This window comes from Tachypleus tridentatus, chromosome 11 (assembly GCF_004210375.1).
Source record: "Tachypleus tridentatus isolate NWPU-2018 chromosome 11, ASM421037v1, whole genome shotgun sequence".
In the NCBI taxonomy this organism is placed as follows: Eukaryota; Metazoa; Arthropoda; class Merostomata; order Xiphosura; family Limulidae; genus Tachypleus; species Tachypleus tridentatus.
The window spans coordinates 40322480-40339282 of record NC_134835.1 but is presented as its reverse complement, the minus strand read 5'-3'; positions in this window follow the sequence as shown (position 1 = coordinate 40339282).

Here is a 16803-nt window from a genome sequence, read left to right as displayed (position 1 = left end):
AAATAGCTAAATTTTGGTCATTCCATTAGTGATTAGGGATTCAGCACTAAATGGAACCTTTTCAAGTTCAGCCTGAATTGTACGACAACCTCTACAGATACAAAGCGTTAGATGAAAACTGTGTTAGACGTCTAAACAGTTATAATTTTTATTCAGATTAGTTCATTCATTAAGTTCCGGTAACTAAAGTTTAAGATGTTTTGCTAATTCAGTAACTTTCAATTTTATTCTTAAAAAACAAAAAAAAAACAAACTGTACATAGCTTCTAAACCGCATTTGATTTAAAATTTAAGCCAAGACTTAGAAAAATACAAATACAACCATGTAAGTTACTGGTATACCTTTTAGTAGGATTTAGTAAATTAACAAACAGTGGGTGGATGTTCTAAGTTTAGTTTATTACAGATTTAATTTTATTCAAGCTCACGCTTGAAACTTTAACCACAGTATTATTTTTGAGGTGGTGTTTTTACAAACGTGATTGGTCCACTAATCGCACTCTCGTATATCTGGTAATATGATTGGTTGCTAACATATATTTGAATGCTATATTGAGTTAATATTGAATGTTGCATTGTAACACGTGTGTTTGCTTTTCAGATTTTTGTTTTCACCCCAGTTATTGTTACGTTGCATATTCGTAACCAACAATCGAAAGCAACGTCATTGACTTCAGTTCAAATGTTTATCTCGTTGTCAAGGTAACTCGTGAAACTCTGATAAACGTCCACAAAATGGTACTCGTAAGCCTACACCGGTGTTCACCGGTTTCATTGCAGTTACGTGCCTAACATTGGTTGTGTGACGATCCTTCGTTTAACCAGCACAAGAAATCCACAGATGAAAATATTCCATACTTGGAACTATTTAGAACGCTATATTGTTAACCTATCATCTAATGTTCCCTATTTACTGTGACAAAAAACAGGACGTGAAAACGAATTTACAATACACCTAAACCAGTGAAGGTAAGACAAGATACCTATGTTCAGTTAACGAATTAAGAATTTACTGAAACTCTCGCATTTTGCACGATTATTGAAAGTAAGAGTTATAGAAGTTAATATAAATAGCATATGTAATGTATTTAATAATGTATTTGTGCTTGTAGTTAAAAGTGTAAAAGTCAGTTTTCTGTATAATACGCCTAGTGTAATTTATTTAAGCATATTTAGCAATAGGTTCGGAACGTTATGACGACACTACTGAACGTGCATTTCTTGATGATGAGAAACTCACTTGAAATAAAAATGTGTTTCAGAACTGCTGGTATGGTTCTTAAAACTTTTATTTATAAGCAGAAAACAACGTTTCGACCTTCCTATGTCATCTTCAGGTTAACAAAAAAACCCTGTTAATCTGAAGATGACCTAAAAAGGTCAAAATGTTGCTCTTTGCTTATCAATGAACATGCATTTGTTTCTCAAGCAACTGTTAAAGTAGCTTGGTGACATCAAAGAACGTTAAAAATATCTTTCCTGGTATTAGAAAGAAGCAACAAGACCTCAACGACAACGTTCATCCTTGCGTGTAGGTCAATTGCACTATTAGTGATACTGGTGCAGTCCGATTTTAAGTAGTGGAAAAAACTAAATATGTTGCAATATTTAGTCTAGCGAACGAAATAAATTTCTAGAACATAATCGGTTACATAAACGCTCGTTAAAAATGGCGATCGTTGACAGATTAATGAAAATTGTAGAATTTAACTAAAAGTAATTTGTCTACACCTCTAAAATACACCAACTATTCACATATTTAATTAGTCACGATTTGATTTTCAATTACGACATTTTCAGTAAAAATGGGATAATTATTTATTACTTCCTCGAATTTTTCCGTCAGTCAAATATTTTAAAATTATTTTCATCTCTTGTTCTCATGACAGCTACGTGCAATGGTCCAAACATTAATCGAAGGTTTGATTCTGAGACTTATGAATGGTTATCACAAACTTAATTATCACTGGAAATTGTATTCTGTTAAGTACGAAGGGCACATGTGTTTCATTGGATGTTAAATGTATTCTCTATATAAAAACTCTCTGCAGTCTGATCTCCAGGTAAAATTTTCAGTAAAAACGGGATCATTATTCATTACTTTCTCGAATTTTTCCGTCAGTCAAATATTTTAAAATTATTTTCATCTCTTGTTCTCGTGACAGCTACGTGCAATGGTCCAAACATTAATCGAAGGTTTGATCCTGAGACTTATGAATGGTTATCACAAACTTAATTATCGCTGGAAATTGTATTCTGTTAAGTAAGAAGGGCACATGTGTTTCATTGGATGCTAAATGTATTCTCTGTATAAAAACTCTGCACTCTGATCTCCAGGTAAAATTTCACACTTTAAAAAAGTACTTATGTAAGCTTTTTATAAGTAGTCTAGTTCCATTTAACAGTCCTTTCTTTGGTTTCTAATTTCTTATTAGCACCATTGTAGTTCCATCTTTGAACAACAACCTGGCATTCCTGACAGTCTTTATGAATTCAAAAATTCAACTGGTAAATTTAATCTCGTTTCAACATCGTCAGTAATTATTCTCTTACTTCCCCATCAACCAAATTTAACACTTTATTTTTCAATCTTAAGCTATCTTTATTATTTGAAGTCAGGATGACTTTTCTTGACAGTGTAATCACCACGTCTTCATTACTTCCATCAACTGTTTCACCAACTTGTTCCGCTCAGTTAATCTTGTTGGTATTTCAGTTGTTTCAACTGGCAAATTAACATTTGTTATTTATCATTGTTAATACTAAGCGTCTATTCATTAAATAATTCTTGTCGAGCAGATCTTATATTTGCATTTTAATTAATAACTTTTCCAAATGCCTATAGTAATGAGCTTTTAATACCTGCCTCAATCACATTTCCAGTTAAACACCTAACTTACATTAGCCGTCTGTCTAAAATCTCCACCTACCAACAAAACGTTGCAACAAAAATATTTTTTATTATTTATATTTTCTTTCAAAAGTATATCAATAACCCTCAAACCATTGAACTAACTGTCAAGTAAGTTCATATTCACTTACAATTATTAATGAAGTAATGAAAAAAATGTTCACAATAGGCAAAACACATGTCTATGACAAAAACTTTATATTTATTTGTAACGTTTCGAACGGCAGCCCTTCATCAGGCAGTTTAAACTGTCTTTTTTTTAAAGACTCTCTGAGCAAACAAAACAACCAATTCATTCTTTTTAAGGTCGTCTGCAGGTTGTAAAAATATACACTCATATAAGAAATGTAGTTTTCTTCTTTAGACTTAAAAGAGTTCGATCCTATAAAAACATTTGAAAACACGACCCAACAGATTACAGGGACACGTCCTTAGTTCTTTAACACTTCTGTTTATACGGACTTTGCTTGCAGGTTACAGAAACATGTCGAAAACTCATATATGCGATATTTAATTTGAAGTAGAGGGAAAATAGCCAATTTTTATTTTGTACATGTCTGTTCACTTCAGATGCTAGTTTTTACTGGGTAAACGCTATAATACTACAATTATAATTGTATGCTATTTCGAAGTAAAGTCTAAAATAATTTCTATTCAACTTTTGTTTTCTTAAAATGAAAACCTATAAACACCAAACCATGTTTTATGACGAATTTCAAACAATAGTTTTAAAAGGCTATTCTATCTCCAAAATTAACAATAGAATTTACGAAAAATATGGTTTGAATAAAACAAAGTTTAGAGAAGTACAATTTGCAAGTTTACCTTCAGTTTACTGATTTTTCTGGTAGGAACAAAAGGTTGTAGCAGTCGCTTACGGAATGATTCAAATGTAAATCTCCTAAACGCTTAAAGGATTTATTATTATTATTATTAATCCGCTTCTCATGTTGCGTGACTCACAGAAGACTAAAAAATTCAGAATAAGCCGAACTTGAAATATGAGATACAGTCAACAGTTAGTGTAAAATATTGTGTTGCTTGAAAAATAATAGTGGAGTTGTACGTTAACATTTTAGCCATTTTTAGGGATAAGAAACCTGTCTTTTATACGGCTTCATATACACTATTGAAAAACTAAAGCCTTCTTCTATTCGTTATGTTTGGTTTGTTTTGAATTTCGCGCAAAGCTATACGAAGGCTATCTGTGCTAGCTATCCCTAATTTAGCAGTGTAAGACTAGAGGGAAGACAGCTAGTCATCACCACCCACCACCAACTGTTGGGTTACTCTTATACCAATGAATAGTGGGATTGACCGTCACATTATATTACACCTCCACGACTGAAAGGACAAACATGTTTGGTATAACGGGGATTCGAACCCGCGACCCTCAGATTACAAATCAAGTGCCTTAACCACCTGGCTATGCCGAGCCCTCTACTGATTAGTGCTTTTTTCTTTTCTAAAGCTTTATTTCCAATACTTCAGACCATTACAATTAATGACAGAAAAAAAATTACGCATAATTTGTTTGCATGAATTCAAACTTGGTCATGATGCATCGCAAACAACTCACAATATCAACCAAGCATGGGACGAAGGAACCACCTCCGAAAGTACAGTACAGCGTTGGTTACAAAAGTTTCCTAATGGAGATATGAGTCGTGAAGATAGGGAGGAAAGAGGACGTTCTTCTGTTGTTGAAAAGGACCAACTGATAGTATTAGTGGAAAGAAACACGCGTTAAACTGTTCGAGAAATGACACAAGTTTTGGGAGTTGGCATTTTCACAAGTTCGAACTGTGTCGAGCAAATTGAAAAAAGTAAGGAAGATCTACAAGTGTGTTCCACATAAACTCAGTGAGAATAGGAAAAATCACCATTTTGAACTGTGCTCTATGCTGATTTTGCGCAACAGAAATGACCCATGTCTTGATCGAATTGTCACCTGCGACAAAAAGTGGATTCTTTAGGACAACAGAAAGCAATGGCTCAACCGTGACGAGGCTCTAAAACACTTCCCAAGGCCAAAGTTTTACCAACTGAAGATTATAGTCACTGTATGGTGGTCTGTGAACGGTATTATCCATTACATCTTGCACAACCAGGGCCAGAATATAACTGCGGAGGTCTACTGTCAAGAATTGGAAGAAATGTATAGGACGTTGCGTAAAAAATGCTAGCATTAGTCAGTTGAAGAGGACCAATGTTGCTTCATGACAATCCTCGGCCAGACGTTGCTCAATCGACGCTCTAGAAGCTCAACGAATTGGACAATGAAATATTACCTAACCTCCCTTGCTCCCCATACCTGTCACCCACTGACTAACACTTTTTCAAGCACTTGGACAACTTTTTACAAGACAAAATATTCAACAAAGTAGTAGCAGAAAATAGTTTTGAATAATTTTTTAGTTCTTGGACTTCAGAGTTTTATCGTCATGGTATAAATAATCTTGTTTCCGTTGGCAAAAGAGTGTAGATTCATTAGGTTTCTATTTTGATTACTAAAGCTGCTCTTGAAATTTAAAATCCGCCATTATTTTTTGAATAACCTGATAATAAAATGGATAATAATACTAATGTATGTTTCAAATTTGTTTGTTCTGAAGTAAAACCACATTGGTCTATTTGCTGTATCCTCTGCAGAATCGAACGCCGGATTTTAGGGCTGTAAGTCCATAAACTTATTATCCTTCTAGCGAGAAACATGGTGTGTGTGCCTGTGCGCTATTAAGTATACAATTAACACAAATTACCTGTCTGTGGTATTCCCACTTTGGGTATCGAAAATTAGTATTGTAAAATGTGAGACTTGCCAAATGTGATATATAGTTTTGGATAAATGTGGTAAACGGTTTGGATAATATTTTTGTTTTTAACTCATTTTTCCAAATTTTTAAGACAAAAGTTATAAGTATATTTTATAGCATAACTGATAAATTTTTATATCATTTTTTCTTGTTTCAAAGAAAGAATTGCAAGTCCGTTTGCAAATTCTCATCCGTATAAAATCTCATGATTACACTGGATATCCAGAAGTTTAAACCAAATGTAATGTCTTATTTTGAATGGAAATATAATTCATATTCATTCATGATATGCACGAGGTGATGTAACTCCCGCCTAACTTTGTACCCCAGAGGGTCAGCAGTGAGCTTACGGGCTTGTAACGCTAAAATCAGCAGCTCGATTCTCAATTGTGGACAAGGCTCAGATAGCCGATTGTATAACTCGTCCGGCAGTGGCTCACCGCTAGGGCTACGAGCTTACAATGCTAAAAATCAGGTATCGATAGTTGCACTTGGCAAGGTACAGACAATCTATTGCGTAGCTTTGTACTTAACTACAGACCACCTAACTTATTTGAACATTCGTAATGTTGACGTTTAGTTGATAGACTCAAATAGTTTGTCTCCAACAAGACACGCGAACTAACAAAGCGAAATACAATGATTTCAGCAATGTTTTTTTTATTCATTTCCACTACACGCGAACAGGCTTACTAGTAAGTTTTGTGTTTGTTTCTCCTACCTACATTTCTTTGTTAAAGAAAAATCACATATTTATCAATCATTTAAGGACTTGTGATTTTAACCTCCTGGGCGTGTTCTGCTTTTAAAAGTCATATAACGTTTGACAAACGAATCGAAAACCAGCGTATAATTTATTATTAGCATAAAGCTACGGGACGAAATATCTGTACTCTTTCTACCGCGGGGAATCGAATCTCGGATTTTAGCGTTTTTAGTCTCAAAAGTTAACGCTGACTAACACCAACTATGATACAATATATAAATGTTTAACATCAGTGTTTATAGCTGTAATCACGATATCTTCAAATAATAAATAATTAAACTTAACACATTTTAGCACAACATCCGTACCTACACTTGTGTAAGTGAGAAGACTAATAAAATAAAACAAGTTAGGATTAGTCTGAAATATAAAAAATATCGTGTACAAGTATTAGAAATATTTACATCTACGAATATTTTTCAAATAAATTTTGATGTTTTTCTGAGAGAATAACACACATTATTGATAACTGTTTAATACACCTTAAAAAACTCAATTAATTTGTTTGCACCAACACAGTTTTATTTTACGTCAGTGAAACTAGTATGGCTTAACTGTTAGCGTATCGGAAAGTCCAACTATATAGGACTTCACACAATATTGAGTGAGTTATACAAGTAACAGTCAATTGCTCTTTTTCGGTTAAGAACAGCTATATGTCTAAGCGGTAGGAACTGCTGCCTGTTTACATTTTCTGGTCAGTAGGTTGACGTGTGAAACTGATGACATGTCTGCTTAGTCTAAGTGTGGAATAAGATACTATTCAGACTGTATGCTTAAATGCCACTAACAATACTTTAAATGAATTACTTAACAGAGCTTTGAAGAACATAAGTACTGACACAATTTTTGATCCAAATCGCGTTGCTGTTACAATGACATCTCTATAAGGTTACACCAGAACTAACGTGTTTGAATACACCAAATGTTAACACAGTAACACAAAAATATATGTATCACTGCACCGGAGCCAAAATCATCGGACGTAGCAACTATATTAACAAACTAGTTTTTTATAACAATTTATTGTGTAATATTAACCTTTCTATGCAGTATTTTATAAGTTTAAATTTCTCAGTTACTAAAACTAAACTACAAAGTCAACGCAACTACCAGAGGAATTTAATGAAACTTATTTTACTCACGTTTTGAGACAGTAAAGAACAAATCACTGCTTAGTCGAAAAAAAATGATAACGTTTAGAAGACAATTTTTACACGTTATAGTAAACAGTTTTAGGATTTAGATGAGTTCGTGATCTTGGAAGTTTTTGCAATCAAAACTTTCCCTTTAAATACTGTAGATAATCGCGTGCAATGAAGCCATGACGTGACTGGTTACGCCTCATGCGGAAGATTGACAACATGCCATGAAACATGAAAAAAATGAAATTTAAATCTTGGTAAGAATAGTCAAAGGGATACATTTCTACATTCTAAATTAAAACATGTGTTTTATTTCATATGTTTTTATACTGTTGGATCACAAAAGATCGGTGTATCGTTACAGTACAAAGTATCACCCTTTTTTAACTTCTTTTGTCTCTCACTGTATCTGTGATACGGATTTTTAAGGACATGCATTGTTTGACACACTTGCTTGTCATCTCCAATTCAAGTTTTTTTAATTCATCATAGTTATATTTTTATTTTGGTTACAAACTTACTATTATATTTAAATAGAGAGTCAAATACAAACGATATTAATATCTACTTCATTAATCTGTTAACCACACCAATTCAAAAGAAATCTTTAGAAACGAATTTCAGCTAAAGAAATAATATACATTTAAAAGATATATATTTAAAGGTAAAATTAACTAACTACATTATTTTATAAAATAAAATGGTGGTCTTCTATTTCAAGCCTTAAAATGTGGATTTCCTCCAGGTGTATTTTAATGTGCAGTAAGTGAAACGTCTTTACGCATGAATTTATTTCTGTCAACTTGAAATAGCTCATTGATCCTTTATCAGGTGTTACTTGTTATTCCACAGATTATTTGACATGTCCAAGAGAGAACCAACTGAAATTTAAAAGAATTAAAAGCGTCACATATTTGAGACTATATTTTAATAGTTTAATAGGGTAGGGCTACATTTATTCTACTACGCTTTATTTAAAGCTAGCTTTATTAACATTATATTTTAATAGTTTCATTTTTGAGTTTACTTACTGATTAAGTGTCTTTTATTACAACTTTTACAGTAAGTAGAACTGGTATTTAGAACAGGTAAAACGTTTCGATCACTGGCGCGATCATTCTAAAGTACACGTTTTATATATTGCTGTAGAAATAAGTAGAACGGGTGTTTAATTATGTTGTTGTGAAATATGTTTAACATTTTAATTTAATTGCTTTCTATTGTTGGCTAGAGAATTCTAGGTTTGAGATGACGTGATGAGCGTCTTGAAACATAGTGATGACGTGTGACGCGTACAGTGGAAGATATGTGAAAGTTATATCAGCCATTTATTAAGTATAGTTAGAGCCAGTTCAGTGTGAATGTGTGTTGTAACAAAGTACAGAGTTTACACAAGTTTTATTTGTGAGTTAAGCCTATATACGAAGACAAAAAACTAAAAATTGTATACTGGAGTTCAAGAAATAAATCGTTTATGTGCGTTATAACTAAATGTCCTGGTATGTGCGTTAGTTTTTACTGAATAATCAAAAATAAAGAGCCTGTTAAACGATAGAAACCGTTACGACAACAGTGACAAGAAATGTACCAGTGATAAAAGATAAATCTGTTTAGGTTTAAAAAAAAAGCCTCAAACTATAAAAATCTATGCCGTAAATAACATTGATACTACTGACGTCACTAAGTTGCAAATAAATTTATATGAAAAGTCATAAAATGAGAATTTGCCTTCACTAAATACGTTCTAAAAGTTATCTAATTTGATAAAAATAATACGTGATAATCTCTCTCTGTAATTATTAAGAGTTTATTAATAAGAGAAAGTGAAAATTATTCTAAGTGTAATCTGTACTGTTTTGGCGTGTCTGTTTGTTTCAGAGCGAAGCCACCTTGTGCTATCTGTTGTTCAACTGTTGAGAATCGAAACCCGGGTTTTAGCGTTGTAAGTTTGTTAGTTTACAGCTGTTTCACCCAGAGGGCGCACCTTTTGTAGGAAAAAAGTATTTGTTTTAGTGAAACGTCTTCCTTCGAATAAACAACAAACATTATTTTGTTTGAAAAAGCGTTATAGATTATCTTCTAACCCCCCTCCAGTGGCAAAGCGGTACGTCTGAGGACTTACAACGCTAGAATCCGGGTTTCGATACCCGTGGTGGGCAAAGCACCGACAGCTCATTGTGTAGTTTTATGGTTAATTACAAACAAATCATCTTCTAGCACATTTTATTACAGGTTTGCTTTGTTACAATAGTGCTATATTCGCACATCGCTTAACACTGAATTATATTGAGGTTTTACTTATTTCTATGAGGAACTGGCCAACAACAAATTTAATCATAACAATTTTTTTTATTACTTTATTACAAACACGTAAGAAATATAGGTTTAAGCCTGGTTTGATTTGTACTGGCAGTATATTTTCCTGTATCTCTGCATCTCCCTGTTACTTCTTCTTTACGATATATTTCTCCAAACCAAGGCAAACCCATCTGTGTACTTTATCATTGGAGTAAAATGTCAGAGGGTTTTGAAGCTTTCAAATCATTTGAGCTCAAAAAGACGACTGTTCTTCCAATACCGTCTCCCGCTGAGACGGCGGTAAGTATTCGGGTTTCCACCCTAAAATCAGGGGTTCGATTCCTCTCGGTGGACACAGCAGATAGTCCGTTGTGACTTTGCTATACGAAAAAACATACATACATATATTCTTCCATTTAATTGAAATAAATGTAAAACACTAAACCTGTTACAAAACAAACAATAATCTACTTGAGTCGATAAACTAAGAAGAGATTTTCCCTTTTTATTTGTATTACATTCTGAAAGATCAAAATACATCTTTATAATATTTCTCTCTCACGTGACAAATGTGACATAATACAATTAAAATAACTTCATTTTCAAGTATAGCAGTAACAATGTTACGCTGAAAATTACAATTACTATCATAATTTACAACGTGAGTAAATATTTTCAGGTGTTGATATGTAACTACATTTTTAAACATTTGACTTGTTTTTAACATATATATATAAATATAATTTTAAAACAAGTGGGTTATGTGATGTCCGTTTATTGTTCGAATTTATCGCCAACAAGTTACAGACACCTAAGATAAAATAATTCCATCTTAGGTGTTCTAAACCTGACAACGTCATTATAAAGTGCGATTAATCAAGTCATGTGTATGTAAATATGTTCTTTACACAATATGATATTAAAGTTGTATCCAAAACTAAGTACTTTTTGTTTGTTGTTAAAAGTCTATACAGGCTGATTCAATTACACTGCTGGCCAAAATCTTAAAGCCAATGAACATAAAGAAAAAAATATGCATTTTGCGTTGTTAGACTGAACCACTTATTTCACTAGAGCTTCGAAAAATGAAAATAAGAAAAGGGAAAATAAAAAATAAAAATTTTTTTCAACATTTAATATGGAAAATATGAACACTATCAAATTTGCCTAAATACTTGCTGGTCAAAAGTTTAAGACCATACTGAAACGAAGCGTTAATCGGTAATCAAGTAACGAAATTTAGTCATTTATGTTCAATCATTAGCGTTGTCAACATCTCCCACTGACATCTCCTATGTTACAAAACATGGGAAAAGCTAAAAAGTTGACAGAGTTTAAACGTGGAAGAATTGTCGAGTTCCAAAAGCAAGGTATCTCTCAACGTGCCATCACTGGTGAGATTGGGCTAGTAAAACTATTGTTGCAAATTTCTTAAAAGACCCTGAGAGATACGGAAGGAGAATTTTAAATGGTCGGCCTAAGAAAATTTCGCCGGCGTTGAGCAATAGGATTCGACGGGTTGTCCGGCAAGACACCAGTCAATCGTCGAACCAGATTAAGGCCCTTACGGACGCAGAATGCAGTTCAAGAACAATAAGATGGCACCTAGGAGAGAAAGGTTTTAAAAACCGTAAACGCCTTCAAAGGCCACGCCTCCTTCCACACCACGAAACAGCTCGGTTCAACTTTGCTGAGAAGCACCAAACATGGGATGTAGAAAAGTGGATGAATGTTTTGTTCTCTGATGAGAAAAAATTTAACCTGGATGGTCCAGATGGCTTTCAACGTTACTGACACGATAAGGATATCCCACTGGAGACATTTTCTACACGATACAGTTGAGGAGGTTCCATCATGATCTGGGGTGCTTTCTCCTTCCATGGAACAATGGAGCTTCAGGTTATACCGGGGCGTCAATCAGCAGCTGGCTACATTGGCATGTTGGAGAAAGCATGCTTATTGACTGAAGGCCCTCGCTTGAGTGGAAATGACTGGATCTTTCAGCAGGACAACACTGCAATCCACAATGCCCGCAGGACAAATCACTTTTTCATGGCAAATAACGTGATTCTTTTGCACCATCCAGCGTGTTTGTCTGAACTGAACCCCCATTGAAAATGTTTGGGGGTGGATGACAAGGGAAGTCTATAGAAATGGTCATCAATTCCAAACAGTGCATGATCTTCGTGACTCCATCTTCACCACTTCGAATAACATCCCAGCCAACTATCTGCAAACGCTTATATCAACCATGTCAAAGCGAATGTTTACAGTTATTCGCAATGACGGCCGTGCAACTCACTACTGAGACCTCTTGTTGGTCATTAACTACCCTGTTTAGGACTTGTTCTTGGTATGGTCTTAAACTTTTGACCAGCTAGTATTTAGGCTAATTTCATAGTGTTCACATTTTCCCTATTAACTGCTAAAAATGTTTTTTATTTTTATTTTCCCTTTTCTTATTTTCATCTTTCGAACTACTCAAATAAGTGGTTGAGTCTAACAACACAAAATGCATATTTTTTTTTGTTCATTGGCCTTAAGATTTTGGCCAACAATGTACTTTAGAATTCAAGACAAGAGGAATTATATTATCTACTGTATTTCTTAGTGCACAATTGTAATAAATTTACTGATTTTATCCCGTGAGTTGCCACAGTTGGATACAGAACGTTAAATAATTGTCTCATTTTTTTTAGTGTCCACAAAAATGGGTTCAATTACTTTGGAACACTCTTTGCCCAAACATATTATTTCCATATCACTATTTAAATCTAAAAGTTACTTTAAAATATCACCAGTTAAGGCTAAATTAACAATCACGCCGTCTAGCTTCACTTTTACTAACTCATTGTTTTTGACTTCACTTATCTTTTGTTGGTTACCACAGGTATATTAATAACTTTAAATACTTGTCTCTTTGCTTTTCATCAAAAGTCGACATGAACCAGTTTAACTGCTTCAGAACCCAAGTGATACGACAAGTTATTTTTCATATCTCTGTTGTTACAATACATCTGTGAAACACATATAAATCACCGGTTATGGTTAATTATTTACACTTCAGATAACTTCACACTTTCTTCAACTAACTAACTTTCTTCATGACTGAAGTTCACTTGACTTATACTCGCTTGGTCGCCTATATGTAGTGCACAAAATAAACCTAGAACTTTCGACAAACTACGAGACGCAATAATGTAACAAAACGACAAAAACCGAGGATTCGAGAAATATGACGTCAGCAATGCTACACACACAACGTACGACTCGTACCAAGTTACATAACGAAATTTGTTATAACTTATAAATAAATTTGTTATTTGTTATAACTTCTAAATAGTTAACTTTATTTAATAGTTAACATCATTGCTATGAAAACTAAATAATAATTAATAAGTCAAAACTATTACACTAAACGGTTTTATATATCCAATAAACGAAGTTCAGAACCATACTATTAATGGAACTTATTTGTAGAATTTCGCGGGAAGCTAGAATGTTGGCATAGCCGTACTTAATTTTATAGTGATACCCAAGAGGGAAGCCAGCTAGTCAATAACATCGACCATCAACTTTTGGGCTACTCTTATAAAACCGATTAGTGGTATTTGGCTGACACTATTATAACGCAAAGTTTGGAGCACCATATATATATATATATATACGATATAGATATATATTTTAGCGATAGCGTGACGCGATCCATATAATGCTCGATCCACAGACCGGCACGCTGTTCATAAGGTCACGCTTGGCCTGTTCGTATAATTACATCCTTAACTATTATCGATCCGTTCAATCTGATGCATGATCGAACATCATAGTTTCCATTTTTATTATTTTCTACAAAGTATGCTAAAGTCAGTCTATGGCCAAACATCTTAACAAACTTTCTACAGACCCTCCTCTGTACGTAGACACCGGTTTTAGAGGCAGCCTAGAGGCAAAAAATATCTACTGGAACCGCACCAGAACTCTCGGTTCATATGTGACAGAATGTAACAGTTTTGATTGTTGTTACTTGTGATTTACATGTCTCATAAAACAGCTGTTAATTTCTTGATATCGCTCTTGATTTTTCATAAATATTAAATCCTTGTTTATTGCATTATTATTGGCTATATAATATTTGCCTGTTTCATTATATCTTTAGGGAGGAAGAGGCTAGAGGGTTCTCTTTCGTAATCATATTCTACAGTTTATGAATGCAAGTGCTGCTTCGATTTCTCTTTGGTTGCGATCTGAGAGCCCCTTGCTATCCTAAATACTCTACTATGCAAGTTTTCCCATCCAATGAGAAGGCTAGCTTCTTATGAATGTTACGCTCATTGACTCTACAATCTTGCCATAAGAATATTCTTCATGGGAAACGGTTGTGACTTAAGCCTCCAGCCTATAACGTCAGTGGTATTACACTATCAAATTGTTGAAAATTTGCCATTAGCCATAAACCAAGTATATCAATAATAAACAGCTCACTCCTGGTGTCACAGTTAGCAACTATTGCGATACCTTACTAATTTAGCATACTCAAATCTTTTTAAAACACGATTAACTGTTTCAAAACACGTTTCAAACAAGAAATGACTATGCTTTGTATTAAAAACGTTTTACTAAAAGAATTTCGCGGCTTCAACTTAAACATTCATAATTTCAATGTGCCTTGCAAACTTAGTTTATCTACTGTAATATCCCAGTTATATTTAAAGCAATTAAAAATGTTATATTTTCACAGTAAGTGATAGTACTACAAATTACTATATATTCACACTAATGCTATACTAACTGTATCGTTAGTATCAGTGAAGTAAAATTTTGTGCTTTTTCTAAAACAAAAAAATCTATTCTTCATCAAGTCGCTTAATATTTTCACATGTAAATACAAAATATAGTCTTTCCAAGTTACCCAGCTGCACGTTCACATTTGATGTTGTCATTTCTTAATGCAAACTCAAAAAACTAACTATCTGCGCTTTATCTATTGTAAGGACTCGAACCCCGGATTCAAATGTTTTAAGCTTGTAAACTTACCATCGACCAACCGACCGATTTTCACATTTATAATGCTCTATAAAACTATATTTTCTTGACGTTTAAATATTTGATAAAAATCGATTTCGTAAAATATATTCTATGCAGATTTCTTGTTTTTTCATTTCAAACGCTTTCATAAATACGGAGAAATTTCAAAACAAACTACGAAATTCTGTATGAACACCAGTGTAGTAGATTTACACAGGATTCCAATTTTCAAGCAATACAATTTGCAGTCACTAATATTGTTGTAAAGTATATCTTTAATGTTGTAATTTAAAAGTCAGCTCTCGGGAGATGGTAGTCTTCGTGATAACATTCAACTGAAAAGGTGTAAAAAGACAGGCCTAGAAAACCTAGAAAGTTCTACGGATGTGACTGAACGTTTTTTCTGTAAATTTGAAGCTAGAATATAAATACGATATACATGTGAAGTGTGTAGAGATGTTTAACGGGTAAAGTAAGCTGAAAGATAGTTAAATAAAACATAATTATTTTCAGGATAAAGTGTTGAATCAGTTAGCGTGTCTTCGTGAAGTATTTGGGATCTGCGTTTGTTATCGCACGTGTGACTAATTTTGTGCAAGTAAGTTCATGTTCTTTATGTTAGTTAACGTCACTTATAACGTAGGCCTACAATACGTTACGTCAGTGTACCATTACTCAAACATGAAACGAGGAAATACATTAATTCATTATAGTTTACGAGCTTTCACTTTGAAGTATTTTCAGCACATGTTTTAAAAGAAAACATAAACAAATCAACAACATAACAGCAAAAGAGTCAGAAGAAGACGTTTGGGTGAAAATAAAACAGAATTTTGAATATACTTGGAAACAGCGATCACAAGGTCTCTTAGTGAAGTTCAAATTATGAAATAATTAAAAACAAATCATGAAGAATGTGAGAGAAAATGTGAAGAAGACCAAAGTAATGTGATGGAAAATTAAATAAGATCAGTAAAAGTGAGACAGTAAATTAAAATAATTTGTTTGTTTTTGAATTTCGCGCAAAGCTACATAATGGCTATCTGCGCTAGCTGTCCCTAAGTTAGCAGTGTAAGACTACATGGAAGGCAGCTAGTCATCATCAGCCACCGCCAACTCTTGAGTTATTCTTTTACCAACGAATAGTGGGATTGACTGTTACCGTATAACGCCCCCACGGCTGAAAGGGCAGGCATGTTTGGTGTAATGGAGATTCGAACCCGCGACCTTCAGATTAAGAGTATAGTGCCCTAAACGCTTGATCATGAAATTAAAATAAACCAACAAGAGTGATACATAAAACTGAAAATATAAAAAAAAAAATAGAAAATTAAAAGAGGAACAAGAAAGGTAAATTAAATCAATAAGAAAGAGACGGAACATGATAAGAAACACAAAATTAGAAAAATAAGACAGGAACATGAAAAGAAAAACAAGACAGGAATTTAAGAAAGAAATCTAAAAGGAAGCGATACACTTTTTTAAAAGTTTGATCTGGTTTATTTTGAATTTCATACAAAGCTAAATGAATGCTTTTTGCATTAACCGTCCATGATTTAGCAGTGATAGACTAGGGACAAAACAGATAGTCGACACCACCAATTTACAAACGAAGAGCGGAGTTGACGTAATATTATTAAGCCCCACTGCTAAAAGGGCGAGCATGTTTGATCAAGAGGATTTGAATCCGCAACCCCCAACCACAAGGCTGTGCTGGACCTCGCTTTTTAAGAAATAATTAAAATCAAAAATAAATCTGATTGAAAAAATAAGATCGATGGGATTATTGAAATTGTACAGAAAGGTACTAAGGTTGAAGAAATTTATAGATGGTGTAATTGA